General features: G+C 52.6%; 67 non-coding genes across 67 annotated transcripts; 45 read left to right on the top strand and 22 right to left on the bottom strand.

The window, feature by feature from the left end:
• Nucleotides 1-366: 366 nt before the first annotated feature.
• On the top strand, nt 367-439 carry Trnav-uac (transfer RNA valine (anticodon UAC)). Its single transcript has one exon. It is a non-coding gene; the product is annotated as a tRNA-Val (tRNA).
• A 158-nt stretch (nt 440-597) lies between these two features.
• Trnav-aac (transfer RNA valine (anticodon AAC)) lies at nt 598-670 on the top strand. Its single transcript has one exon. It is a non-coding gene; the product is annotated as a tRNA-Val (tRNA).
• Nucleotides 671-865: 195 nt separating this feature from the next.
• On the bottom strand, nt 866-937 carry Trnap-cgg (transfer RNA proline (anticodon CGG)). Its single transcript has one exon. It is a non-coding gene; the product is annotated as a tRNA-Pro (tRNA).
• Nucleotides 938-1,349: 412 nt separating this feature from the next.
• Trnav-uac (transfer RNA valine (anticodon UAC)) lies at nt 1,350-1,422 on the top strand. The gene has a single exon. It is a non-coding gene; the product is annotated as a tRNA-Val (tRNA).
• A 158-nt stretch (nt 1,423-1,580) lies between these two features.
• On the top strand, nt 1,581-1,653 carry Trnav-aac (transfer RNA valine (anticodon AAC)). Its single transcript has one exon. It is a non-coding gene; the product is annotated as a tRNA-Val (tRNA).
• A 195-nt stretch (nt 1,654-1,848) lies between these two features.
• On the bottom strand, nt 1,849-1,920 carry Trnap-cgg (transfer RNA proline (anticodon CGG)). The gene has a single exon. It is a non-coding gene; the product is annotated as a tRNA-Pro (tRNA).
• Nucleotides 1,921-2,332: 412 nt separating this feature from the next.
• Nucleotides 2,333-2,405, top strand: Trnav-uac (transfer RNA valine (anticodon UAC)). The gene has a single exon. It is a non-coding gene; the product is annotated as a tRNA-Val (tRNA).
• A 158-nt stretch (nt 2,406-2,563) lies between these two features.
• On the top strand, nt 2,564-2,636 carry Trnav-aac (transfer RNA valine (anticodon AAC)). The gene has a single exon. It is a non-coding gene; the product is annotated as a tRNA-Val (tRNA).
• A 195-nt stretch (nt 2,637-2,831) lies between these two features.
• Nucleotides 2,832-2,903, bottom strand: Trnap-cgg (transfer RNA proline (anticodon CGG)). The gene has a single exon. It is a non-coding gene; the product is annotated as a tRNA-Pro (tRNA).
• Nucleotides 2,904-3,315: 412 nt separating this feature from the next.
• On the top strand, nt 3,316-3,388 carry Trnav-uac (transfer RNA valine (anticodon UAC)). Its single transcript has one exon. It is a non-coding gene; the product is annotated as a tRNA-Val (tRNA).
• A 158-nt stretch (nt 3,389-3,546) lies between these two features.
• Trnav-aac (transfer RNA valine (anticodon AAC)) lies at nt 3,547-3,619 on the top strand. The gene has a single exon. It is a non-coding gene; the product is annotated as a tRNA-Val (tRNA).
• Nucleotides 3,620-3,814: 195 nt separating this feature from the next.
• On the bottom strand, nt 3,815-3,886 carry Trnap-cgg (transfer RNA proline (anticodon CGG)). The gene has a single exon. It is a non-coding gene; the product is annotated as a tRNA-Pro (tRNA).
• A 412-nt stretch (nt 3,887-4,298) lies between these two features.
• Nucleotides 4,299-4,371, top strand: Trnav-uac (transfer RNA valine (anticodon UAC)). The gene has a single exon. It is a non-coding gene; the product is annotated as a tRNA-Val (tRNA).
• Nucleotides 4,372-4,529: 158 nt separating this feature from the next.
• Trnav-aac (transfer RNA valine (anticodon AAC)) lies at nt 4,530-4,602 on the top strand. The gene has a single exon. It is a non-coding gene; the product is annotated as a tRNA-Val (tRNA).
• Nucleotides 4,603-4,797: 195 nt separating this feature from the next.
• Nucleotides 4,798-4,869, bottom strand: Trnap-cgg (transfer RNA proline (anticodon CGG)). Its single transcript has one exon. It is a non-coding gene; the product is annotated as a tRNA-Pro (tRNA).
• A 412-nt stretch (nt 4,870-5,281) lies between these two features.
• On the top strand, nt 5,282-5,354 carry Trnav-uac (transfer RNA valine (anticodon UAC)). The gene has a single exon. It is a non-coding gene; the product is annotated as a tRNA-Val (tRNA).
• Nucleotides 5,355-5,512: 158 nt separating this feature from the next.
• Nucleotides 5,513-5,585, top strand: Trnav-aac (transfer RNA valine (anticodon AAC)). Its single transcript has one exon. It is a non-coding gene; the product is annotated as a tRNA-Val (tRNA).
• A 195-nt stretch (nt 5,586-5,780) lies between these two features.
• Nucleotides 5,781-5,852, bottom strand: Trnap-cgg (transfer RNA proline (anticodon CGG)). Its single transcript has one exon. It is a non-coding gene; the product is annotated as a tRNA-Pro (tRNA).
• A 412-nt stretch (nt 5,853-6,264) lies between these two features.
• Nucleotides 6,265-6,337, top strand: Trnav-uac (transfer RNA valine (anticodon UAC)). Its single transcript has one exon. It is a non-coding gene; the product is annotated as a tRNA-Val (tRNA).
• Nucleotides 6,338-6,495: 158 nt separating this feature from the next.
• Nucleotides 6,496-6,568, top strand: Trnav-aac (transfer RNA valine (anticodon AAC)). The gene has a single exon. It is a non-coding gene; the product is annotated as a tRNA-Val (tRNA).
• A 195-nt stretch (nt 6,569-6,763) lies between these two features.
• On the bottom strand, nt 6,764-6,835 carry Trnap-cgg (transfer RNA proline (anticodon CGG)). The gene has a single exon. It is a non-coding gene; the product is annotated as a tRNA-Pro (tRNA).
• A 412-nt stretch (nt 6,836-7,247) lies between these two features.
• Nucleotides 7,248-7,320, top strand: Trnav-uac (transfer RNA valine (anticodon UAC)). Its single transcript has one exon. It is a non-coding gene; the product is annotated as a tRNA-Val (tRNA).
• Nucleotides 7,321-7,478: 158 nt separating this feature from the next.
• On the top strand, nt 7,479-7,551 carry Trnav-aac (transfer RNA valine (anticodon AAC)). The gene has a single exon. It is a non-coding gene; the product is annotated as a tRNA-Val (tRNA).
• Nucleotides 7,552-7,746: 195 nt separating this feature from the next.
• Nucleotides 7,747-7,818, bottom strand: Trnap-cgg (transfer RNA proline (anticodon CGG)). Its single transcript has one exon. It is a non-coding gene; the product is annotated as a tRNA-Pro (tRNA).
• A 412-nt stretch (nt 7,819-8,230) lies between these two features.
• On the top strand, nt 8,231-8,303 carry Trnav-uac (transfer RNA valine (anticodon UAC)). The gene has a single exon. It is a non-coding gene; the product is annotated as a tRNA-Val (tRNA).
• A 158-nt stretch (nt 8,304-8,461) lies between these two features.
• Nucleotides 8,462-8,534, top strand: Trnav-aac (transfer RNA valine (anticodon AAC)). Its single transcript has one exon. It is a non-coding gene; the product is annotated as a tRNA-Val (tRNA).
• Nucleotides 8,535-8,729: 195 nt separating this feature from the next.
• Nucleotides 8,730-8,801, bottom strand: Trnap-cgg (transfer RNA proline (anticodon CGG)). Its single transcript has one exon. It is a non-coding gene; the product is annotated as a tRNA-Pro (tRNA).
• Nucleotides 8,802-9,213: 412 nt separating this feature from the next.
• Nucleotides 9,214-9,286, top strand: Trnav-uac (transfer RNA valine (anticodon UAC)). The gene has a single exon. It is a non-coding gene; the product is annotated as a tRNA-Val (tRNA).
• A 158-nt stretch (nt 9,287-9,444) lies between these two features.
• Trnav-aac (transfer RNA valine (anticodon AAC)) lies at nt 9,445-9,517 on the top strand. Its single transcript has one exon. It is a non-coding gene; the product is annotated as a tRNA-Val (tRNA).
• Nucleotides 9,518-9,712: 195 nt separating this feature from the next.
• Trnap-cgg (transfer RNA proline (anticodon CGG)) lies at nt 9,713-9,784 on the bottom strand. Its single transcript has one exon. It is a non-coding gene; the product is annotated as a tRNA-Pro (tRNA).
• Nucleotides 9,785-10,196: 412 nt separating this feature from the next.
• On the top strand, nt 10,197-10,269 carry Trnav-uac (transfer RNA valine (anticodon UAC)). The gene has a single exon. It is a non-coding gene; the product is annotated as a tRNA-Val (tRNA).
• A 158-nt stretch (nt 10,270-10,427) lies between these two features.
• Nucleotides 10,428-10,500, top strand: Trnav-aac (transfer RNA valine (anticodon AAC)). The gene has a single exon. It is a non-coding gene; the product is annotated as a tRNA-Val (tRNA).
• Nucleotides 10,501-10,695: 195 nt separating this feature from the next.
• Trnap-cgg (transfer RNA proline (anticodon CGG)) lies at nt 10,696-10,767 on the bottom strand. Its single transcript has one exon. It is a non-coding gene; the product is annotated as a tRNA-Pro (tRNA).
• Nucleotides 10,768-11,179: 412 nt separating this feature from the next.
• On the top strand, nt 11,180-11,252 carry Trnav-uac (transfer RNA valine (anticodon UAC)). Its single transcript has one exon. It is a non-coding gene; the product is annotated as a tRNA-Val (tRNA).
• Nucleotides 11,253-11,410: 158 nt separating this feature from the next.
• On the top strand, nt 11,411-11,483 carry Trnav-aac (transfer RNA valine (anticodon AAC)). Its single transcript has one exon. It is a non-coding gene; the product is annotated as a tRNA-Val (tRNA).
• Nucleotides 11,484-11,678: 195 nt separating this feature from the next.
• On the bottom strand, nt 11,679-11,750 carry Trnap-cgg (transfer RNA proline (anticodon CGG)). Its single transcript has one exon. It is a non-coding gene; the product is annotated as a tRNA-Pro (tRNA).
• A 412-nt stretch (nt 11,751-12,162) lies between these two features.
• On the top strand, nt 12,163-12,235 carry Trnav-uac (transfer RNA valine (anticodon UAC)). The gene has a single exon. It is a non-coding gene; the product is annotated as a tRNA-Val (tRNA).
• A 158-nt stretch (nt 12,236-12,393) lies between these two features.
• On the top strand, nt 12,394-12,466 carry Trnav-aac (transfer RNA valine (anticodon AAC)). The gene has a single exon. It is a non-coding gene; the product is annotated as a tRNA-Val (tRNA).
• A 195-nt stretch (nt 12,467-12,661) lies between these two features.
• Nucleotides 12,662-12,733, bottom strand: Trnap-cgg (transfer RNA proline (anticodon CGG)). Its single transcript has one exon. It is a non-coding gene; the product is annotated as a tRNA-Pro (tRNA).
• A 412-nt stretch (nt 12,734-13,145) lies between these two features.
• Nucleotides 13,146-13,218, top strand: Trnav-uac (transfer RNA valine (anticodon UAC)). The gene has a single exon. It is a non-coding gene; the product is annotated as a tRNA-Val (tRNA).
• A 158-nt stretch (nt 13,219-13,376) lies between these two features.
• On the top strand, nt 13,377-13,449 carry Trnav-aac (transfer RNA valine (anticodon AAC)). The gene has a single exon. It is a non-coding gene; the product is annotated as a tRNA-Val (tRNA).
• Nucleotides 13,450-13,644: 195 nt separating this feature from the next.
• On the bottom strand, nt 13,645-13,716 carry Trnap-cgg (transfer RNA proline (anticodon CGG)). The gene has a single exon. It is a non-coding gene; the product is annotated as a tRNA-Pro (tRNA).
• Nucleotides 13,717-14,128: 412 nt separating this feature from the next.
• Trnav-uac (transfer RNA valine (anticodon UAC)) lies at nt 14,129-14,201 on the top strand. Its single transcript has one exon. It is a non-coding gene; the product is annotated as a tRNA-Val (tRNA).
• A 158-nt stretch (nt 14,202-14,359) lies between these two features.
• Trnav-aac (transfer RNA valine (anticodon AAC)) lies at nt 14,360-14,432 on the top strand. The gene has a single exon. It is a non-coding gene; the product is annotated as a tRNA-Val (tRNA).
• A 195-nt stretch (nt 14,433-14,627) lies between these two features.
• On the bottom strand, nt 14,628-14,699 carry Trnap-cgg (transfer RNA proline (anticodon CGG)). The gene has a single exon. It is a non-coding gene; the product is annotated as a tRNA-Pro (tRNA).
• Nucleotides 14,700-15,111: 412 nt separating this feature from the next.
• Nucleotides 15,112-15,184, top strand: Trnav-uac (transfer RNA valine (anticodon UAC)). Its single transcript has one exon. It is a non-coding gene; the product is annotated as a tRNA-Val (tRNA).
• A 158-nt stretch (nt 15,185-15,342) lies between these two features.
• Nucleotides 15,343-15,415, top strand: Trnav-aac (transfer RNA valine (anticodon AAC)). The gene has a single exon. It is a non-coding gene; the product is annotated as a tRNA-Val (tRNA).
• A 195-nt stretch (nt 15,416-15,610) lies between these two features.
• On the bottom strand, nt 15,611-15,682 carry Trnap-cgg (transfer RNA proline (anticodon CGG)). The gene has a single exon. It is a non-coding gene; the product is annotated as a tRNA-Pro (tRNA).
• Nucleotides 15,683-16,094: 412 nt separating this feature from the next.
• On the top strand, nt 16,095-16,167 carry Trnav-uac (transfer RNA valine (anticodon UAC)). The gene has a single exon. It is a non-coding gene; the product is annotated as a tRNA-Val (tRNA).
• A 158-nt stretch (nt 16,168-16,325) lies between these two features.
• Nucleotides 16,326-16,398, top strand: Trnav-aac (transfer RNA valine (anticodon AAC)). The gene has a single exon. It is a non-coding gene; the product is annotated as a tRNA-Val (tRNA).
• Nucleotides 16,399-16,593: 195 nt separating this feature from the next.
• On the bottom strand, nt 16,594-16,665 carry Trnap-cgg (transfer RNA proline (anticodon CGG)). The gene has a single exon. It is a non-coding gene; the product is annotated as a tRNA-Pro (tRNA).
• A 412-nt stretch (nt 16,666-17,077) lies between these two features.
• Trnav-uac (transfer RNA valine (anticodon UAC)) lies at nt 17,078-17,150 on the top strand. Its single transcript has one exon. It is a non-coding gene; the product is annotated as a tRNA-Val (tRNA).
• Nucleotides 17,151-17,308: 158 nt separating this feature from the next.
• On the top strand, nt 17,309-17,381 carry Trnav-aac (transfer RNA valine (anticodon AAC)). The gene has a single exon. It is a non-coding gene; the product is annotated as a tRNA-Val (tRNA).
• Nucleotides 17,382-17,576: 195 nt separating this feature from the next.
• Trnap-cgg (transfer RNA proline (anticodon CGG)) lies at nt 17,577-17,648 on the bottom strand. The gene has a single exon. It is a non-coding gene; the product is annotated as a tRNA-Pro (tRNA).
• A 412-nt stretch (nt 17,649-18,060) lies between these two features.
• Nucleotides 18,061-18,133, top strand: Trnav-uac (transfer RNA valine (anticodon UAC)). The gene has a single exon. It is a non-coding gene; the product is annotated as a tRNA-Val (tRNA).
• A 158-nt stretch (nt 18,134-18,291) lies between these two features.
• Trnav-aac (transfer RNA valine (anticodon AAC)) lies at nt 18,292-18,364 on the top strand. Its single transcript has one exon. It is a non-coding gene; the product is annotated as a tRNA-Val (tRNA).
• Nucleotides 18,365-18,559: 195 nt separating this feature from the next.
• Nucleotides 18,560-18,631, bottom strand: Trnap-cgg (transfer RNA proline (anticodon CGG)). The gene has a single exon. It is a non-coding gene; the product is annotated as a tRNA-Pro (tRNA).
• A 412-nt stretch (nt 18,632-19,043) lies between these two features.
• Nucleotides 19,044-19,116, top strand: Trnav-uac (transfer RNA valine (anticodon UAC)). Its single transcript has one exon. It is a non-coding gene; the product is annotated as a tRNA-Val (tRNA).
• A 158-nt stretch (nt 19,117-19,274) lies between these two features.
• Trnav-aac (transfer RNA valine (anticodon AAC)) lies at nt 19,275-19,347 on the top strand. Its single transcript has one exon. It is a non-coding gene; the product is annotated as a tRNA-Val (tRNA).
• Nucleotides 19,348-19,542: 195 nt separating this feature from the next.
• Nucleotides 19,543-19,614, bottom strand: Trnap-cgg (transfer RNA proline (anticodon CGG)). Its single transcript has one exon. It is a non-coding gene; the product is annotated as a tRNA-Pro (tRNA).
• Nucleotides 19,615-20,026: 412 nt separating this feature from the next.
• Nucleotides 20,027-20,099, top strand: Trnav-uac (transfer RNA valine (anticodon UAC)). Its single transcript has one exon. It is a non-coding gene; the product is annotated as a tRNA-Val (tRNA).
• Nucleotides 20,100-20,257: 158 nt separating this feature from the next.
• Trnav-aac (transfer RNA valine (anticodon AAC)) lies at nt 20,258-20,330 on the top strand. Its single transcript has one exon. It is a non-coding gene; the product is annotated as a tRNA-Val (tRNA).
• A 195-nt stretch (nt 20,331-20,525) lies between these two features.
• Nucleotides 20,526-20,597, bottom strand: Trnap-cgg (transfer RNA proline (anticodon CGG)). The gene has a single exon. It is a non-coding gene; the product is annotated as a tRNA-Pro (tRNA).
• A 412-nt stretch (nt 20,598-21,009) lies between these two features.
• On the top strand, nt 21,010-21,082 carry Trnav-uac (transfer RNA valine (anticodon UAC)). Its single transcript has one exon. It is a non-coding gene; the product is annotated as a tRNA-Val (tRNA).
• Nucleotides 21,083-21,240: 158 nt separating this feature from the next.
• On the top strand, nt 21,241-21,313 carry Trnav-aac (transfer RNA valine (anticodon AAC)). The gene has a single exon. It is a non-coding gene; the product is annotated as a tRNA-Val (tRNA).
• Nucleotides 21,314-21,508: 195 nt separating this feature from the next.
• On the bottom strand, nt 21,509-21,580 carry Trnap-cgg (transfer RNA proline (anticodon CGG)). The gene has a single exon. It is a non-coding gene; the product is annotated as a tRNA-Pro (tRNA).
• A 412-nt stretch (nt 21,581-21,992) lies between these two features.
• Nucleotides 21,993-22,065, top strand: Trnav-uac (transfer RNA valine (anticodon UAC)). Its single transcript has one exon. It is a non-coding gene; the product is annotated as a tRNA-Val (tRNA).
• The last annotated feature ends 91 nt before the right edge of the window (nt 22,066-22,156 follow it).

Raw genomic sequence — 22,156 nt, 5'->3', positions numbered from 1 at the left:
ATGTGGTCCAGGGTGCTCTGGAAAGTCTCGTGTAGGCTGGCGGGATGGGGGCGGCGCGAATTCCCGCGGTCGGCGGCCTTCCTGGGCTATTGGTACCTTCATGTAGAGCTGCCGCTGGGCTCGCACTCCCTGCTGCTAAGAAAGTGATTGCTTTTGCTGCTATGACTTGCAATCACGACTGCGGGAAACGCCGCTATCTCGTTAGGGGTGCTACGGCAGACACACTCTCGAGCACCCCGAAGACTTCTTGAGCCCTCGGCTGTAATGGTTTCCAGGCTGTCAAAAGAACCGTCGCGTGTGCATTCGCGGACGGGAGAGAGGCTGAGGTAATTTCGAGTGAACGGGGATGGACTCCTCCCGTCCGCAGTTTCCGTAGTGTAGCGGTTATCACGTCTGCTTTACACGCAGAAGGTCCCCGCTTCGATCCCGGGCGGGAATAGTATTTTCTTGCCTGTGTCGCATTGTACTCCAGTGAGCCACGTCATGTGAGGATCTTCTGCATGTACCTTTGTTATGCAAGAAGCGCATTTATTTAATTTTTTAGTTACGATGTCAACATCAGCACGAGTTGTCTCTAAGGTATGGCGCACACAAGTAGTTTCCGTGGTGTAGCGGTTATCACGTCTGCCTAACACGCAGAAGGTCCCCGGTTCGATCCCGGGCGGAAACACTTTTTCATCATTAAAAACAAGACATAGTAACATGCATCTGCTTCCATCTGTACCCAAAAACCTTCGTAATCGCCTTCACACGTCGGATCAGAGTGTCAATTGCTCACATCAAATATGAAATTCATTTGATACTGCCGCCGAGCATTTTGCATCGACTCAGCCACTCATGTGCGATCAGTTTGCACAAAACGCTAGGGCTCGTCCGGGATTTGAACCCGGGACCTCCTGCACCCGAAGCAGGAATCATACCCCTAGACCAACGAACCATCTGACGTGGCGAATGACTATTATTTCAGTGCACTGGGTGCCTCGATGTGGTCCAGGGTGCTCTGGAAAGTCTCGTGTAGGCTGGCGGGATGGGGGCGGCGCGAATTCCCGCGGTCGGCGGCCTTCCTGGGCTATTGGTACCTTCATGTAGAGCTGCCGCTGGGCTCGCACTCCCTGCTGCTAAGAAAGTGATTGCTTTTGCTGCTATGACTTGCAATCACGACTGCGGGAAACGCCGCTATCTCGTTAGGGGTGCTACGGCAGACACCCTCTCGAGCACCCCGAAGACTTCTTGAGCCCTCGGCTGTAATGGTTTCCAGGCTGTCAAAAGAACCGTCGCGTGTGCATTCGCGGACGGGAGAGAGGCTGAGGTAATTTCGAGTGAACGGGGATGGACTCCTCCCGTCCGCAGTTTCCGTAGTGTAGCGGTTATCACGTCTGCTTTACACGCAAAAGGTCCCCGGTTCGATCCCGGGCGGGAACAGTATTTTCTTGCCTGTGTCGCATTGTACTCCAGTGAGCCACGTCATGTGAGGATCTTCTGCATGTACCTTTGTTATGCAAGAAGCGCATTTATTTAATTTTTTAGTTACGATGTCAACATCAGCACGAGTTGTCTCTAAGGTATGGCGCACACAAGTAGTTTCCGTGGTGTAGCGGTTATCACGTCTGCCTAACACGCAGAAGGTCCCCGGTTCGATCCCGGGCGGAAACACTTTTTCATCATTAAAAACAAGACATAGTAACATGCATCTGCTTCCATCTGTACCCAAAAACCTTCGTAATCGCCTTCACACGTCGGATCAGAGTGTCAATTGCTCACATCAAATATGAAATTCATTTGATACTGCCGCCGAGCATTTTGCATCGACTCAGCCACTCATGTGCGATCAGTTTGCACAAAACGCTAGGGCTCGTCCGGGATTTGAACCCGGGACCTCCTGCACCCGAAGCAGGAATCATACCCCTAGACCAACGAACCATCTGACGTGGCGAATGACTATTATTTCAGTGCACTGGGTGCCTCGATGTGGTCCAGGGTGCTCTGGAAAGTCTCGTGTAGGCTGGCGGGATGGGGGCGGCGCGAATTCCCGCGGTCGGCGGCCTTCCTGGGCTATTGGTACCTTCATGTAGAGCTGCCGCTGGGCTCGCACTCCCTGCTGCTAAGAAAGTGATTGCTTTTGCTGCTATGACTTGCAATCACGACTGCGGGAAACGCCGCTATCTCGTTAGGGGTGCTACGGCAGACACCCTCTCGAGCACCCCGAAGACTTCTTGAGCCCTCGGCTGTAATGGTTTCCAGGCTGTCAAAAGAACCGTCGCGTGTGCATTCGCGGACGGGAGAGAGGCTGAGGTAATTTCGAGTGAACGGGGATGGACTCCTCCCGTCCGCAGTTTCCGTAGTGTAGCGGTTATCACGTCTGCTTTACACGCAAAAGGTCCCCGGTTCGATCCCGGGCGGGAACAGTATTTTCTTGCCTGTGTCGCATTGTACTCCAGTGAGCCACGTCATGTGAGGATCTTCTGCATGTACCTTTGTTATGCAAGAAGCGCATTTATTTAATTTTTTAGTTACGATGTCAACATCAGCACGAGTTGTCTCTAAGGTATGGCGCACACAAGTAGTTTCCGTGGTGTAGCGGTTATCACGTCTGCCTAACACGCAGAAGGTCCCCGGTTCGATCCCGGGCGGAAACACTTTTTCATCATTAAAAACAAGACATAGTAACATGCATCTGCTTCCATCTGTACCCAAAAACCTTCGTAATCGCCTTCACACGTCGGATCAGAGTGTCAATTGCTCACATCAAATATGAAATTCATTTGATACTGCCGCCGAGCATTTTGCATCGACTCAGCCACTCATGTGCGATCAGTTTGCACAAAACGCTAGGGCTCGTCCGGGATTTGAACCCGGGACCTCCTGCACCCGAAGCAGGAATCATACCCCTAGACCAACGAGCCATCTGACATGGCGAATGACTATTATTTCAGTGCACTGGGTGCCTCGATGTGGTCCAGGGTGCTCTGGAAAGTCTCGTGTAGGCTGGCGGGATGGGGGCGGCGCGAATTCCCGCGGTCGGCGGCCTTCCTGGGCTATTGGTACCTTCATGTAGAGCTGCCGCTGGGCTCGCACTCCCTGCTGCTAAGAAAGTGATTGCTTTTGCTGCTATGACTTGCAATCACGACTGCGGGAAACGCCGCTATCTCGTTAGGGGTGCTACGGCAGACACCCTCTCGAGCACCCCGAAGACTTCTTGAGCCCTCGGCTGTAATGGTTTCCAGGCTGTCAAAAGAACCGTCGCGTGTGCATTCGCGGACGGGAGAGAGGCTGAGGTAATTTCGAGTGAACGGGGATGGACTCCTCCCGTCCGCAGTTTCCGTAGTGTAGCGGTTATCACGTCTGCTTTACACGCAGAAGGTCCCCGGTTCGATCCCGGGCGGGAACAGTATTTTCTTGCCTGTGTCGCATTGTACTCCAGTGAGCCACGTCATGTGAGGATCTTCTGCATGTACCTTTGTTATGCAAGAAGCGCATTTATTTAATTTTTTAGTTACGATGTCAACATCAGCACGAGTTGTCTCTAAGGTATGGCGCACACAAGTAGTTTCCGTGGTGTAGCGGTTATCACGTCTGCCTAACACGCAGAAGGTCCCCGGTTCGATCCCGGGCGGAAACAATTTTTCATCATTAAAAACAAGACATAGTAACATGCATCTGCTTCCATCTGTACCCAAAAACCTTCGTAATCGCCTTCACACGTCGGATCAGAGTGTCAATTGCTCACATCAAATATGAAATTCATTTGATACTGCCGCCGAGCATTTTGCATCGACTCAGCCACTCATGTGCGATCAGTTTGCACAAAACGCTAGGGCTCGTCCGGGATTTGAACCCGGGACCTCCTGCACCCGAAGCAGGAATCATACCCCTAGACCAACGAGCCATCTGACATGGCGAATGACTATTATTTCAGTGCACTGGGTGCCTCGATGTGGTCCAGGGTGCTCTGGAAAGTCTCGTGTAGGCTGGCGGGATGGGGGCGGCGCGAATTCCCGCGGTCGGCGGCCTTCCTGGGCTATTGGTACCTTCATGTAGAGCTGCCGCTGGGCTCGCACTCCCTGCTGCTAAGAAAGTGATTGCTTTTGCTGCTATGACTTGCAATCACGACTGCGGGAAACGCCGCTATCTCGTTAGGGGTGCTACGGCAGACACACTCTCGAGCACCCCGAAGACTTCTTGAGCCCTCGGCTGTAATGGTTTCCAGGCTGTCAAAAGAACCGTCGCGTGTGCATTCGCGGACGGGAGAGAGGCTGAGGTAATTTCGAGTGAACGGGGATGGACTCCTCCCGTCCGCAGTTTCCGTAGTGTAGCGGTTATCACGTCTGCTTTACACGCAGAAGGTCCCCGCTTCGATCCCGGGCGGGAACAGTATTTTCTTGCCTGTGTCGCATTGTACTCCAGTGAGCCACGTCATGTGAGGATCTTCTGCATGTACCTTTGTTATGCAAGAAGCGCATTTATTTAATTTTTTAGTTACGATGTCAACATCAGCACGAGTTGTCTCTAAGGTATGGCGCACACAAGTAGTTTCCGTGGTGTAGCGGTTATCACGTCTGCCTAACACGCAGAAGGTCCCCGGTTCGATCCCGGGCGGAAACACTTTTTCATCATTAAAAACAAGACATAGTAACATGCATCTGCTTCCATCTGTACCCAAAAACCTTCGTAATCGCCTTCACACGTCGGATCAGAGTGTCAATTGCTCACATCAAATATGAAATTCATTTGATACTGCCGCCGAGCATTTTGCATCGACTCAGCCACTCATGTGCGATCAGTTTGCACAAAACGCTAGGGCTCGTCCGGGATTTGAACCCGGGACCTCCTGCACCCGAAGCAGGAATCATACCCCTAGACCAACGAACCATCTGACGTGGCGAATGACTATTATTTCAGTGCACTGGGTGCCTCGATGTGGTCCAGGGTGCTCTGGAAAGTCTCGTGTAGGCTGGCGGGATGGGGGCGGCGCGAATTCCCGCGGTCGGCGGCCTTCCTGGGCTATTGGTACCTTCATGTAGAGCTGCCGCTGGGCTCGCACTCCCTGCTGCTAAGAAAGTGATTGCTTTTGCTGCTATGACTTGCAATCACGACTGCGGGAAACGCCGCTATCTCGTTAGGGGTGCTACGGCAGACACCCTCTCGAGCACCCCGAAGACTTCTTGAGCCCTCGGCTGTAATGGTTTCCAGGCTGTCAAAAGAACCGTCGCGTGTGCATTCGCGGACGGGAGAGAGGCTGAGGTAATTTCGAGTGAACGGGGATGGACTCCTCCCGTCCGCAGTTTCCGTAGTGTAGCGGTTATCACGTCTGCTTTACACGCAGAAGGTCCCCGGTTCGATCCCGGGCGGGAACAGTATTTTCTTGCCTGTGTCGCATTGTACTCCAGTGAGCCACGTCATGTGAGGATCTTCTGCATGTACCTTTGTTATGCAAGAAGCGCATTTATTTAATTTTTTAGTTACGATGTCAACATCAGCACGAGTTGTCTCTAAGGTATGGCGCACACAAGTAGTTTCCGTGGTGTAGCGGTTATCACGTCTGCCTAACACGCAGAAGGTCCCCGGTTCGATCCCGGGCGGAAACACTTTTTCATCATTAAAAACAAGACATACTAACATGCATCTGCTTCCATCTGTACCCAAAAACCTTCGTAATCGCCTTCACACGTCGGATCAGAGTGTCAATTGCTCACATCAAATATGAAATTCATTTGATACTGCCGCCGAGCATTTTGCATCGACTCAGCCACTCATGTGCGATCAGTTTGCACAAAACGCTAGGGCTCGTCCGGGATTTGAACCCGGGACCTCCTGCACCCGAAGCAGGAATCATACCCCTAGACCAACGAGCCATCTGACATGGCGAATGACTATTATTTCAGTGCACTGGGTGCCTCGATGTGGTCCAGGGTGCTCTGGAAAGTCTCGTGTAGGCTGGCGGGATGGGGGCGGCGCGAATTCCCGCGGTCGGCGGCCTTCCTGGGCTATTGGTACCTTCATGTAGAGCTGCCGCTGGGCTCGCACTCCCTGCTGCTAAGAAAGTGATTGCTTTTACTGCTATGACTTGCAATCACGCCTGCGGGAAACGCCGCTATCTCGTTAGGGGTGCTACGGCAGACACCCTCTCGAGCACCCCGAAGACTTCTTGAGCCCTCGGCTGTAATGGTTTCCAGGCTGTCAAAAGAACCGTCGCGTGTGCATTCGCGGACGGGAGAGAGGCTGAGGTAATTTCGAGTGAACGGGGATGGACTCCTCCCGTCCGCAGTTTCCGTAGTGTAGCGGTTATCACGTCTGCTTTACACGCAGAAGGTCCCCGGTTCGATCCCGGGCGGGAACAGTATTTTCTTGCCTGTGTCGCATTGTACTCCAGTGAGCCACGTCATGTGAGGATCTTCTGCATGTACCTTTGTTATGCAAGAAGCGCATTTATTTAATTTTTTAGTTACGATGTCAACATCAGCACGAGTTGTCTCTAAGGTATGGCGCACACAAGTAGTTTCCGTGGTGTAGCGGTTATCACGTCTGCCTAACACGCAGAAGGTCCCCGGTTCGATCCCGGGCGGAATCACTTTTTCATCATTAAAAACAAGACATAGTAACATGCATCTGCTTCCATCTGTACCCAAAAACCTTCGTAATCGCCTTCACACGTCGGATCAGAGTGTCAATTGCTCACATCAAATATGAAATTCATTTGATACTGCCGCCGAGCATTTTGCATCGACTCAGCCACTCATGTGCGATCAGTTTGCACAAAACGCTAGGGCTCGTCCGGGATTTGAACCCGGGACCTCCTGCACCCGAAGCAGGAATCATACCCCTAGACCAACGAGCCATCTGACATGGCGAATGACTATTATTTCAGTGCACTGGGTGCCTCGATGTGGTCCAGGGTGCTCTGGAAAGTCTCGTGTAGGCTGGCGGGATGGGGGCGGCGCGAATTCCCGCGGTCGGCGGCCTTCCTGGGCTATTGGTACCTTCATGTAGAGCTGCCGCTGGGCTCGCACTCCCTGCTGCTAAGAAAGTGATTGCTTTTGCTGCTATGACTTGCAATCACGACTGCGGGAAACGCCGCTATCTCGTTAGGGGTGCTACGGCAGACACCCTCTCGAGCACCCCGAAGACTTCTTGAGCCCTCGGCTGTAATGGTTTCCAGGCTGTCAAAAGAACCGTCGCGTGTGCATTCGCGGACGGGAGAGAGGCTGAGGTAATTTCGAGTGAACGGGGATGGACTCCTCCCGTCCGCAGTTTCCGTAGTGTAGCGGTTATCACGTCTGCTTTACACGCAGAAGGTCCCCGGTTCGATCCCGGGCGGGAACAGTATTTTCTTGCCTGTGTCGCATTGTACTCCAGTGAGCCACGTCATGTGAGGATCTTCTGCATGTACCTTTGTTATGCAAGAAGCGCATTTATTTAATTTTTTAGTTACGATGTCAACATCAGCACGAGTTGTCTCTAAGGTATGGCGCACACAAGTAGTTTCCGTGGTGTAGCGGTTATCACGTCTGCCTAACACGCAGAAGGTCCCCGGTTCGATCCCGGGCGGAAACACTTTTTCATCATTAAAAACAAGACATACTAACATGCATCTGCTTCCATCTGTACCCAAAAACCTTCGTAATCGCCTTCACACGTCGGATCAGAGTGTCAATTGCTCACATCAAATATGAAATTCATTTGATACTGCCGCCGAGCATTTTGCATCGACTCAGCCACTCATGTGCGATCAGTTTGCACAAAACGCTAGGGCTCGTCCGGGATTTGAACCCGGGACCTCCTGCACCCGAAGCAGGAATCATACCCCTAGACCAACGAGCCATCTGACGTGGCGAATGACTATTATTTCAGTGCACTGGGTGCCTCGATGTGGTCCAGGGTGCTCTGGAAAGTCTCGTGTAGGCTGGCGGGATGGGGGCGGCGCGAATTCCCGCGGTCGGCGGCCTTCCTGGGCTATTGGTACCTTCATGTAGAGCTGCCGCTGGGCTCGCACTCCCTGCTGCTAAGAAAGTGATTGCTTTTGCTGCTATGACTTGCAATCACGACTGCGGGAAACGCCGCTATCTCGTTAGGAGTGCTACGGCAGACACCCTCTCGAGCACCCCGAAGACTTCTTGAGCCCTCGGCTGTAATGGTTTCCAGGCTGTCAAAAGAACCGTCGCGTGTGCATTCGCGGACGGGAGAGAGGCTGAGGTAATTTCGAGTGAACGGGGATGGACTCCTCCCGTCCGCAGTTTCCGTAGTGTAGCGGTTATCACGTCTGCTTTACACGCAGAAGGTCCCCGCTTCGATCCCGGGCGGGAACAGTATTTTCTTGCCTGTGTCGCATTGTACTCCAGTGAGCCACGTCATGTGAGGATCTTCTGCATGTACCTTTGTTATGCAAGAAGCGCATTTATTTAATTTTTTAGTTACGATGTCAACATCAGCACGAGTTGTCTCTAAGGTATGGCGCACACAAGTAGTTTCCGTGGTGTAGCGGTTATCACGTCTGCCTAACACGCAGAAGGTCCCCGGTTCGATCCCGGGCGGAAACACTTTTTCATCATTAAAAACAAGACATAGTAACATGCATCTGCTTCCATCTGTACCCAAAAACCTTCGTAATCGCCTTCACACGTCGGATCAGAGTGTCAATTGCTCACATCAAATATGAAATTCATTTGATACTGCCGCCGAGCATTTTGCATCGACTCAGCCACTCATGTGCGATCAGTTTGCACAAAACGCTAGGGCTCGTCCGGGATTTGAACCCGGGACCTCCTGCACCCGAAGCAGGAATCATACCCCTAGACCAACGAACCATCTGACGTGGCGAATGACTATTATTTCAGTGCACTGGGTGCCTCGATGTGGTCCAGGGTGCTCTGGAAAGTCTCGTGTAGGCTGGCGGGATGGGGGCGGCGCGAATTCCCGCGGTCGGCGGCCTTCCTGGGCTATTGGTACCTTCATGTAGAGCTGCCGCTGGGCTCGCACTCCCTGCTGCTAAGAAAGTGATTGCTTTTGCTGCTATGACTTGCAATCACGACTGCGGGAAACGCCGCTATCTCGTTAGGGGTGCTACGGCAGACACCCTCTCGAGCACCCCGAAGACTTCTTGAGCCCTCGGCTGTAATGGTTTCCAGGCTGTCAAAAGAACCGTCGCGTGTGCATTCGCGGACGGGAGAGAGGCTGAGGTAATTTCGAGTGAACGGGGATGGACTCCTCCCGTCCGCAGTTTCCGTAGTGTAGCGGTTATCACGTCTGCTTTACACGCAGAAGGTCCCCGGTTCGATCCCGGGCGGGAACAGTATTTTCTTGCCTGTGTCGCATTGTACTCCAGTGAGCCACGTCATGTGAGGATCTTCTGCATGTACCTTTGTTATGCAAGAAGCGCATTTATTTAATTTTTTAGTTACGATGTCAACATCAGCACGAGTTGTCTCTAAGGTATGGCGCACACAAGTAGTTTCCGTGGTGTAGCGGTTATCACGTCTGCCTAACACGCAGAAGGTCCCCGGTTCGATCCCGGGCGGAAACACTTTTTCATCATTAAAAACAAGACATACTAACATGCATCTGCTTCCATCTGTACCCAAAAACCTTCGTAATCGCCTTCACACGTCGGATCAGAGTGTCAATTGCTCACATCAAATATGAAATTCATTTGATACTGCCGCCGAGCATTTTGCATCGACTCAGCCACTCATGTGCGATCAGTTTGCACAAAACGCTAGGGCTCGTCCGGGATTTGAACCCGGGACCTCCTGCACCCGAAGCAGGAATCATACCCCTAGACCAACGAGCCATCTGACATGGCGAATGACTATTATTTCAGTGCACTGGGTGCCTCGATGTGGTCCAGGGTGCTCTGGAAAGTCTCGTGTAGGCTGGCGGGATGGGGGCGGCGCGAATTCCCGCGGTCGGCGGCCTTCCTGGGCTATTGGTACCTTCATGTAGAGCTGCCGCTGGGCTCGCACTCCCTGCTGCTAAGAAAGTGATTGCTTTTGCTGCTATGACTTGCAATCACGACTGCGGGAAACGCCGCTATCTCGTTAGGAGTGCTACGGCAGACACCCTCTCGAGCACCCCGAAGACTTCTTGAGCCCTCGGCTGTAATGGTTTCCAGGCTGTCAAAAGAACCGTCGCGTGTGCATTCGCGGACGGGAGAGAGGCTGAGGTAATTTCGAGTGAACGGGGATGGACTCCTCCCGTCCGCAGTTTCCGTAGTGTAGCGGTTATCACGTCTGCTTTACACGCAGAAGGTCCCCGCTTCGATCCCGGGCGGGAACAGTATTTTCTTGCCTGTGTCGCATTGTACTCCAGTGAGCCACGTCATGTGAGGATCTTCTGCATGTACCTTTGTTATGCAAGAAGCGCATTTATTTAATTTTTTAGTTACGATGTCAACATCAGCACGAGTTGTCTCTAAGGTATGGCGCACACAAGTAGTTTCCGTGGTGTAGCGGTTATCACGTCTGCCTAACACGCAGAAGGTCCCCGGTTCGATCCCGGGCGGAAACACTTTTTCATCATTAAAAACAAGACATAGTAACATGCATCTGCTTCCATCTGTACCCAAAAACCTTCGTAATCGCCTTCACACGTCGGATCAGAGTGTCAATTGCTCACATCAAATATGAAATTCATTTGATACTGCCGCCGAGCATTTTGCATCGACTCAGCCACTCATGTGCGATCAGTTTGCACAAAACGCTAGGGCTCGTCCGGGATTTGAACCCGGGACCTCCTGCACCCGAAGCAGGAATCATACCCCTAGACCAACGAGCCATCTGACATGGCGAATGACTATTATTTCAGTGCACTGGGTGCCTCGATGTGGTCCAGGGTGCTCTGGAAAGTCTCGTGTAGGCTGGCGGGATGGGGGCGGCGCGAATTCCCGCGGTCGGCGGCCTTCCTGGGCTATTGGTACCTTCATGTAGAGCTGCCGCTGGGCTCGCACTCCCTGCTGCTAAGAAAGTGATTGCTTTTGCTGCTATGACTTGCAATCACGACTGCGGGAAACGCCGCTATCTCGTTAGGGGTGCTACGGCAGACACCCTCTCGAGCACCCCGAAGACTTCTTGAGCCCTCGGCTGTAATGGTTTCCAGGCTGTCAAAAGAACCGTCGCGTGTGCATTCGCGGACGGGAGAGAGGCTGAGGTAATTTCGAGTGAACGGGGATGGACTCCTCCCGTCCGCAGTTTCCGTAGTGTAGCGGTTATCACGTCTGCTTTACACGCAGAAGGTCCCCGGTTCGATCCCGGGCGGGAGCAGTATTTTCTTGCCTGTGTCGCATTGTACTCCAGTGAGCCACGTCATGTGAGGATCTTCTGCATGTACCTTTGTTATGCAAGAAGCGCATTTATTTAATTTTTTAGTTACGATGTCAACATCAGCACGAGTTGTCTCTAAGGTATGGCGCACACAAGTAGTTTCCGTGGTGTAGCGGTTATCACGTCTGCCTAACACGCAGAAGGTCCCCGGTTCGATCCCGGGCGGAAACACTTTTTCATCATTAAAAACAAGACATAGTAACATGCATCTGCTTCCATCTGTACCCAAAAACCTTCGTAATCGCCTTCACACGTCGGATCAGAGTGTCAATTGCTCACATCAAATATGAAATTCATTTGATACTGCCGCCGAGCATTTTGCATCGACTCAGCCACTCATGTGCGATCAGTTTGCACAAAACGCTAGGGCTCGTCCGGGATTTGAACCCGGGACCTCCTGCACCCGAAGCAGGAATCATACCCCTAGACCAACGAGCCATCTGACATGGCGAATGACTATTATTTCAGTGCACTGGGTGCCTCGATGTGGTCCAGGGTGCTCTGGAAAGTCTCGTGTAGGCTGGCGGGATGGGGGCGGCGCGAATTCCCGCGGTCGGCGGCCTTCCTGGGCTATTGGTACCTTCATGTAGAGCTGCCGCTGGGCTCGCACTCCCTGCTGCTAAGAAAGTGATTGCTTTTGCTGCTATGACTTGCAATCACGACTGCGGGAAACGCCGCTATCTCGTTAGGGGTGCTACGGCAGACACCCTCTCGAGCACCCCGAAGACTTCTTGAGCCCTCGGCTGTAATGGTTTCCAGGCTGTCAAAAGAACCGTCGCGTGTGCATTCGCTGACGGGAGAGAGGCTGAGGTAATTTCGAGTGAACGGGGATGGACTCCTCCCGTCCGCAGTTTCCGTAGTGTAGCGGTTATCACGTCTGCTTTACACGCAGAAGGTCCCCGGTTCGATCCCGGGCGGGAACAGTATTTTCTTGCCTGTGTCGCATTGTACTCCAGTGAGCCACGTCATGTGAGGATCTTCTGCATGTACCTTTGTTATGCAAGAAGCGCATTTATTTAATTTTTTAGTTACGATGTCAACATCAGCACGAGTTGTCTCTAAGGTATGGCGCACACAAGTAGTGTCCGTGGTGTAGCGGTTATCACGTCTGCCTAACACGCAGAAGGTCCCCGGTTCGATCCCGGGCGGAAACACTTTTTCATCATTAAAAACAAGACATAGTAACATGCATCTGCTTCCATCTGTACCCAAAAACCTTCGTAATCGCCTTCACACGTCGGATCAGAGTGTCAATTGCTCACATCAAATATGAAATTCATTTGATACTGCCGCCGAGCATTTTGCATCGACTCAGCCACTCATGTGCGATCAGTTTGCACAAAACGCTAGGGCTCGTCCGGGATTTGAACCCGGAACCTCCTGCACCCGAAGCAGGAATCATACCCCTAGACCAACGAGCCATCTGACGTGGCGAATGACTATTATTTCAGTGCACTGGGTGCCTCGATGTGGTCCAGGGTGCTCTGGAAAGTCTCGTGTAGGCTGGCGGGATGGGGGCGGCGCGAATTCCCGCGGTCGGCGGCCTTCCTGGGCTATTGGTACCTTCATGTAGAGCTGCCGCTGGGCTCGCACTCCCTGCTGCTAAGAAAGTGATTGCTTTTGCTGCTATGACTTGCAATCACGACTGCGGGAAACGCCGCTATCTCGTTAGGGGTGCTACGGCAGACACCCTCTCGAGCACCCCGAAGACTTCTTGAGCCCTCGGCTGTAATGGTTTCCAGGCTGTCAAAAGAACCGTCGCGTGTGCATTCGCGGACGGGAGAGAGGCTGAGGTAATTTCGAGTGAACGGGGATGGACTCCTCCCGTCCGCAGTTTCCGTAGTGTAGCGGTTATCACGTCTGCTTTACACGCAGAAGGTCCCCGTTTCGATCCCGGGCGGGAACAGTATTTTCTTGCCTGTGTCGCATTGTACTCCAGTGAGCCACGTCATGTGAGGATCTTCTGCATGTACCTTTGTTATGCAAGAAGCGCATTTATTTAATTTTTTAGTTACGATGTCAACATCAGCACGAGTTGTCTCTAAGGTATGGCGCACACAAGTAGTTTCCGTGGTGTAGCGGTTATCACGTCTGCCTAACACGCAGAAGGTCCCCGGTTCGATCCCGGGCGGAAACACTTTTTCATCATTAAAAACAAGACATACTAACATGCATCTGCTTCCATCTGTACCCAAAAACCTTCGTAATCGCCTTCACACGTCGGATCAGAGTGTCAATTGCTCACATCAAATATGAAATTCATTTGATACTGCCGCCGAGCATTTTGCATCGACTCAGCCACTCATGTGCGATCAGTTTGCACAAAACGCTAGGGCTCGTCCGGGATTTGAACCCGGGACCTCCTGCACCCGAAGCAGGAATCATACCCCTAGACCAACGAGCCATCTGACATGGCGAATGACTATTATTTCAGTGCACTGGGTGCCTCGATGTGGTCCAGGGTGCTCTGGAAAGTCTCGTGTAGGCTGGCGGGATGGGGGCGGCGCGAATTCCCGCGGTCGGCGGCCTTCCTGGGCTATTGGTACCTTCATGTAGAGCTGCCGCTGGGCTCGCACTCCCTGCTGCTAAGAAAGTGATTGCTTTTGCTGCTATGACTTGCAATCACGACTGCGGGAAACGCCGCTATCTCGTTAGGGGTGCTACGGCAGACACCCTCTCGAGCACCCCGAAGACTTCTTGAGCCCTCGGCTGTAATGGTTTCCAGGCTGTCAAAAGAACCGTCGCGTGTGCATTCGCGGACGGGAGAGAGGCTGAGGTAATTTCGAGTGAACGGGGATGGACTCCTCCCGTCCGCAGTTTCCGTAGTGTAGCGGTTATCACGTCTGCTTTACACGCAGAAGGTCCCCGCTTCGATCCCGGGCGGGAACAGTATTTTCTTGCCTGTGTCGCATTGTACTCCAGTGAGCCACGTCATGTGAGGATCTTCTGCATGTACCTTTGTTATGCAAGAAGCGCATTTATTTAATTTTTTAGTTACGATGTCAACATCAGCACGAGTTGTCTCTAAGGTATGGCGCACACAAGTAGTTTCCGTGGTGTAGCGGTTATCACGTCTGCCTAACACGCAGAAGGTCCCCGGTTCGATCCCGGGCGGAAACACTTTTTCATCATTAAAAACAAGACATAGTAACATGCATCTGCTTCCATCTGTACCCAAAAACCTTCGTAATCGCCTTCACACGTCGGATCAGAGTGTCAATTGCTCACATCAAATATGAAATTCATTTGATACTGCCGCCGAGCATTTTGCATCGACTCAGCCACTCATGTGCGATCAGTTTGCACAAAACGCTAGGGCTCGTCCGGGATTTGAACCCGGGACCTCCTGCACCCGAAGCAGGAATCATACCCCTAGACCAACGAGCCATCTGACATGGCGAATGACTATTATTTCAGTGCACTGGGTGCCTCGATGTGGTCCAGGGTGCTCTGGAAAGTCTCGTGTAGGCTGGCGGGATGGGGGCGGCGCGAATTCCCGCGGTCGGCGGCCTTCCTGGGCTATTGGTACCTTCATGTAGAGCTGCCGCTGGGCTCGCACTCCCTGCTGCTAAGAAAGTGATTGCTTTTGCTGCTATGACTTGCAATCACGACTGCGGGAAACGCCGCTATCTCGTTAGGGGTGCTACGGCAGACACCCTCTCGAGCACCCCGAAGACTTCTTGAGCCCTCGGCTGTAATGGTTTCCAGGCTGTCAAAAGAACCGTCGCGTGTGCATTCGCGGACGGGAGAGAGGCTGAGGTAATTTCGAGTGAACGGGGATGGACTCCTCCCGTCCGCAGTTTCCGTAGTGTAGCGGTTATCACGTCTGCTTTACACGCAGAAGGTCCCCGGTTCGATCCCGGGCGGGAACAGTATTTTCTTGCCTGTGTCGCATTGTACTCCAGTGAGCCACGTCATGTGAGGATCTTCTGCATGTACCTTTGTTATGCAAGAAGCGCATTTATTTAATTTTTTAGTTACGATGTCAACATCAGCACGAGTTGTCTCTAAGGTATGGCGCACACAAGTAGTTTCCGTGGTGTAGCGGTTATCACGTCTGCCTAACACGCAGAAGGTCCCCGGTTCGATCCCGGGCGGAAACACTTTTTCATCATTAAAAACAAGACATAGTAACATGCATCTGCTTCCATCTGTACCCAAAAACCTTCGTAATCGCCTTCACACGTCGGATCAGAGTGTCAATTGCTCACATCAAATATGAAATTCATTTGATACTGCCGCCGAGCATTTTGCATCGACTCAGCCACTCATGTGCGATCAGTTTGCACAAAACGCTAGGGCTCGTCCGGGATTTGAACCCGGGACCTCCTGCACCCGAAGCAGGAATCATACCCCTAGACCAACGAGCCATCTGACATGGCGAATGACTAATATTTCAGTGCACTGGGTGCCTCGATGTGGTCCAGGGTGCTCTGGAAAGTCTCGTGTAGGCTGGCGGGATGGGGGCGGCGCGAATTCCCGCGGTCGGCGGCCTTCCTGGGCTATTGGTACCTTCATGTAGAGCTGCCGCTGGGCTCGCACTCCCTGCTGCTAAGAAAGTGATTGCTTTTGCTGCTATGACTTGCAATCACGACTGCGGGAAACGCCGCTATCTCGTTAGGGGTGCTACGGCAGACACCCTCTCGAGCACCCCGAAGACTTCTTGAGCCCTCGGCTGTAATGGTTTCCAGGCTGTCAAAAGAACCGTCGCGTGTGCATTCGCGGACGGGAGAGAGGCTGAGGTAATTTCGAGTGAACGGGGATGGACTCCTCCCGTCCGCAGTTTCCGTAGTGTAGCGGTTATCACGTCTGCTTTACACGCAGAAGGTCCCCGGTTCGATCCCGGGCGGGAACAGTATTTTCTTGCCTGTGTCGCATTGTACTCCAGTGAGCCACGTCATGTGAGGATCTTCTGCATGTACCTTTGTTATGCAAGAAGCGCATTTATTTAATTTTTTAGTTACGATGTCAACATCAGCACGAGTTGTCTCTAAGGTATGGCGCACACAAGTAGTTTCCGTGGTGTAGCGGTTATCACGTCTGCCTAACACGCAGAAGATCCCCGGTTCGATCCCGGGCGGAAACACTTTTTCATCATTAAAAACAAGACATAGTAACATGCATCTGCTTCCATCTGTACCCAAAAACCTTCGTAATCGCCTTCACACGTCGGATCAGAGTGTCAATTGCTCACATCAAATATGAAATTCATTTGATACTGCCGCCGAGCATTTTGCATCGACTCAGCCACTCATGTGCGATCAGTTTGCACAAAACGCTAGGGCTCGTCCGGGATTTGAACCCGGGACCTCCTGCACCCGAAGCAGGAATCATACCCCTAGACCAACGAGCCATCTGACATGGCGAATGACTATTATTTCAGTGCACTGGGTGCCTCGATGTGGTCCAGGGTGCTCTGGAAAGTCTCGTGTAGGCTGGCGGGATGGGGGCGGCGCGAATTCCCGCGGTCGGCGGCCTTCCTGGGCTATTGGTACCTTCATGTAGAGCTGCCGCTGGGCTCGCACTCCCTGCTGCTAAGAAAGTGATTGCTTTTGCTGCTATGACTTGCAATCACGACTGCGGGAAACGCCGCTATCTCGTTAGGGGTGCTACGGCAGACACCCTCTCGAGCACCCCGAAGACTTCTTGAGCCCTCGGCTGTAATGGTTTCCAGGCTGTCAAAAGAACCGTCGCGTGTGCATTCGCGGACGGGAGAGAGGCTGAGGTAATTTCGAGTGAACGGGGATGGACTCCTCCCGTCCGCAGTTTCCGTAGTGTAGCGGTTATCACGTCTGCTTTACACGCAGAAGGTCCCCGGTTCGATCCCGGGCGGGAACAGTATTTTCTTGCCTGTGTCGCATTGTACTCCAGTGAGCCACGTCATGTGAGGATCTTCTGCATGTACCTTTGTTATGCAAGAAGCGCATTTATTTAATTTTTTAGTTACGATGTCAACATCAGCACGAGTTGTCTCTAAGGTATGGCGCACACAAGTAGTGTCCGTGGTGTAGCGGTTATCACGTCTGCCTAACACGCAGAAGGTCCCCGGTTCGATCCCGGGCGGAAACACTTTTTCATCATTAAAAACAAGACATAGTAACATGCATCTGCTTCCATCTGTACCCAAAAACCTTCGTAATCGCCTTCACACGTCGGATCAGAGTGTCAATTGCTCACATCAAATATGAAATTCATTTGATACTGCCGCCGAGCATTTTGCATCGACTCAGCCACTCATGTGCGATCAGTTTGCACAAAACGCTAGGGCTCGTCCGGGATTTGAACCCGGGACCTCCTGCACCCGAAGCAGGAATCATACCCCTAGACCAACGAGCCATCTGACGTGGCGAATGACTATTATTTCAGTGCACTGGGTGCCTCGATGTGGTCCAGGGTGCTCTGGAAAGTCTCGTGTAGGCTGGCGGGATGGGGGCGGCGCGAATTCCCGCGGTCGGCGGCCTTCCTGGGCTATTGGTACCTTCATGTAGAGCTGCCGCTGGGCTCGCACTCCCTGCTGCTAAGAAAGTGATTGCTTTTGCTGCTATGACTTGCAATCACGACTGCGGGAAACGCCGCTATCTCGTTAGGGGTGCTACGGCAGACACCCTCTCGAGCACCCCGAAGACTTCTTGAGCCCTCGGCTGTAATGGTTTCCAGGCTGTCAAAAGAACCGTCGCGTGTGCATTCGCGGACGGGAGAGAGGCTGAGGTAATTTCGAGTGAACGGGGATGGACTCCTCCCGTCCGCAGTTTCCGTAGTGTAGCGGTTATCACGTCTGCTTTACACGCAGAAGGTCCCCGCTTCGATCCCGGGCGGGAACAGTATTTTCTTGCCTGTGTCGCATTGTACTCCAGTGAGCCACGTCATGTGAGGATCTTCTGCATGTACCTTTGTTATGCAAGAAGCGCATTTATTTAATTTTTTAGTTACGATGTCAACATCAGCACGAGTTGTCTCTAAGGTATGGCGCACACAAGTAGTGTCCGTGGTGTAGCGGTTATCACGTCTGCCTAACACGCAGAAGGTCCCCGGTTCGATCCCGGGCGGAAACACTTTTTCATCATTAAAAACAAGACATAGTAACATGCATCTGCTTCCATCTGTACCCAAAAACCTTCGTAATCGCCTTCACACGTCGGATCAGAGTGTCAATTGCTCACATCAAATATGAAATTCATTTGATACTGCCGCCGAGCATTTTGCATCGACTCAGCCACTCATGTGCGATCAGTTTGCACAAAACGCTAGGGCTCGTCCGGGATTTGAACCCGGGACCTCCTGCACCCGAAGCAGGAATCATACCCCTAGACCAACGAGCCATCTGACGTGGCGAATGACTATTATTTCAGTGCACTGGGTGCCTCGATGTGGTCCAGGGTGCTCTGGAAAGTCTCGTGTAGGCTGGCGGGATGGGGGCGGCGCGAATTCCCGCGGTCGGCGGCCTTCCTGGGCTATTGGTACCTTCATGTAGAGCTGCCGCTGGGCTCGCACTCCCTGCTGCTAAGAAAGTGATTGCTTTTGCTGCTATGACTTGCAATCACGACTGCGGGAAACGCCGCTATCTCGTTAGGGGTGCTACGGCAGACACCCTCTCGAGCACCCCGAAGACTTCTTGAGCCCTCGGCTGTAATGGTTTCCAGGCTGTCAAAAGAACCGTCGCGTGTGCATTCGCGGACGGGAGAGAGGCTGAGGTAATTTCGAGTGAACGGGGATGGACTCCTCCCGTCCGCAGTTTCCGTAGTGTAGCGGTTATCACGTCTGCTTTACACGCAGAAGGTCCCCGCTTCGATCCCGGGCGGGAACAGTATTTTCTTGCCTGTGTCGCATTGTACTCCAGTGAGCCACGTCATGTGAGGATCTTCTGCATGTACCTTTGTTATGCAAGAAGCGCATTTATTTAATTTTTTAGTTACGATGTCAACATCAGCACGAGTTGTCTCTAAGGTATGGCGCACACAAGTAGTTTCCGTGGTGTAGCGGTTATCACGTCTGCCTAACACACAGAAGGTCCCCGGTTCGATCCCGGGCGGAAACAATTTTTCATCATTAAAAACAAGACATAGTAACATGCATCTGCTTCCATCTGTACCCAAAAACCTTCGTAATCGCCTTCACACGTCGGATCAGAGTGTCAATTGCTCACATCAAATATGAAATTCATTTGATACTGCCGCCGAGCATTTTGCATCGACTCAGCCACTCATGTGCGATCAGTTTGCACAAAACGCTAGGGCTCGTCCGGGATTTGAACCCGGGACCTCCTGCACCCGAAGCAGGAATCATACCCCTAGACCAACGAGCCATCTGACATGGCGAATGACTATTATTTCAGTGCACTGGGTGCCTCGATGTGGTCCAGGGTGCTCTGGAAAGTCTCGTGTAGGCTGGCGGGATGGGGGCGGCGCGAATTCCCGCGGTCGGCGGCCTTCCTGGGCTATTGGTACCTTCATGTAGAGCTGCCGCTGGGCTCGCACTCCCTGCTGCTAAGAAAGTGATTGCTTTTGCTGCTATGACTTGCAATCACGACTGCGGGAAACGCCGCTATCTCGTTAGGGGTGCTACGGCAGACACACTCTCGAGCACCCCGAAGACTTCTTGAGCCCTCGGCTGTAATGGTTTCCAGGCTGTCAAAAGAACCGTCGCGTGTGCATTCGCGGACGGGAGAGAGGCTGAGGTAATTTCGAGTGAACGGGGATGGACTCCTCCCGTCCGCAGTTTCCGTAGTGTAGCGGTTATCACGTCTGCTTTACACGCAAAAGGTCCCCGGTTCGATCCCGGGCGGGAACAGTATTTTCTTGCCTGTGTCGCATTGTACTCCAGTGAGCCACGTCATGTGAGGATCTTCTGCATGTACCTTTGTTATGCAAGAAGCGCATTTATTTAATTTTTTAGTTACGATGTCAACATCAGCACGAGTTGTCTCTAAGGTATGGCGCACACAAGTAGTTTCCGTGGTGTAGCGGTTATCACGTCTGCCTAACACGCAGAAGGTCCCCGGTTCGATCCCGGGCGGAAACACTTTTTCATCATTAAAAACAAGACATAGTAACATGCATCTGCTTCCATCTGTACCCAAAAACCTTCGTAATCGCCTTCACACGTCGGATCAGAGTGTCAATTGCTCACATCAAATATGAAATTCATTTGATACTGCCGCCGAGCATTTTGCATCGACTCAGCCACTCATGTGCGATCAGTTTGCACAAAACGCTAGGGCTCGTCCGGGATTTGAACCCGGGACCTCCTGCACCCGAAGCAGGAATCATACCCCTAGACCAACGAGCCATCTGACATGGCGAATGACTATTATTTCAGTGCACTGGGTGCCTCGATGTGGTCCAGGGTGCTCTGGAAAGTCTCGTGTAGGCTGGCGGGATGGGGGCGGCGCGAATTCCCGCGGTCGGCGGCCTTCCTGGGCTATTGGTACCTTCATGTAGAGCTGCCGCTGGGCTCGCACTCCCTGCTGCTAAGAAAGTGATTGCTTTTGCTGCTATGACTTGCAATCACGACTGCGGGAAACGCCGCTATCTCGTTAGGGGTGCTACGGCAGACACACTCTCGAGCACCCCGAAGACTTCTTGAGCCCTCGGCTGTAATGGTTTCCAGGCTGTCAAAAGAACCGTCGCGTGTGCATTCGCGGACGGGAGAGAGGCTGAGGTAATTTCGAGTGAACGGGGATGGACTCCTCCCGTCCGCAGTTTCCGTAGTGTAGCGGTTATCACGTCTGCTTTACACGCAGAAGGTCCCCGGTTCGATCCCGGGCGGGAACAGTATTTTCTTGCCTGTGTCGCATTGTACTCCAGTGAGCCACGTCATGTGAGGATCTTCTGCATGTACCTTTGTTATGCAAGAAGCGCATTTATTTAATTTTTTAGTTACGATGTCAACATCAGCACGAGTTGTCTCTAAGGTATGGCGCACACAAGTAGTTTCCGTGGTGTAGCGGTTATCACGTCTGCCTAACACGCAGAAGGTCCCCGGTTCGATCCCGGGCGGAAACACTTTTTCATCATTAAAAACAAGACATAGTAACATGCATCTGCTTCCATCTGTACCCAAAAACCTTCGTAATCGCCTTCACACGTCGGATCAGAGTGTCAATTGCTCACATCAAATATGAAATTCATTTGATACTGCCGCCGAGCATTTTGCATCGACTCAGCCACTCATGTGCGATCAGTTTGCACAAAACGCTAGGGCTCGTCCGGGATTTGAACCCGGGACCTCCTGCACCCGAAGCAGGAATCATACCCCTAGACCAACGAACCATCTGACGTGGCGAATGACTATTATTTCAGTGCACTGGGTGCCTCGATGTGGTCCAGGGTGCTCTGGAAAGTCTCGTGTAGGCTGGCGGGATGGGGGCGGCGCGAATTCCCGCGGTCGGCGGCCTTCCTGGGCTATTGGTACCTTCATGTAGAGCTGCCGCTGGGCTCGCACTCCCTGCTGCTAAGAAAGTGATTGCTTTTGCTGCTATGACTTGCAATCACGACTGCGGGAAACGCCGCTATCTCGTTAGGGGTGCTACGGCAGACACCCTCTCGAGCACCCCGAAGACTTCTTGAGCCCTCGGCTGTAATGGTTTCCAGGCTGTCAAAAGAACCGTCGCGTGTGCATTCGCGGACGGGAGAGAGGCTGAGGTAATTTCGAGTGAACGGGGATGGACTCCTCCCGTCCGCAGTTTCCGTAGTGTAGCGGTTATCACGTCTGCTTTACACGCAGAAGGTCCCCGCTTCGATCCCGGGCGGGAACAGTATTTTCTTGCCTGTGTCGCATTGTACTCCAGTGAGCCACGTCATGTGAGGATCTTCTGCATGTACCTTTGTTATGCAAGAAGCGCATTT

This window comes from Schistocerca gregaria, chromosome 2 (assembly GCF_023897955.1).
Source record: "Schistocerca gregaria isolate iqSchGreg1 chromosome 2, iqSchGreg1.2, whole genome shotgun sequence".
Classification (NCBI taxonomy): Eukaryota; Metazoa; Arthropoda; class Insecta; order Orthoptera; family Acrididae; genus Schistocerca; species Schistocerca gregaria.
This window is presented reverse-complemented; position numbering and strand designations above follow the sequence as displayed.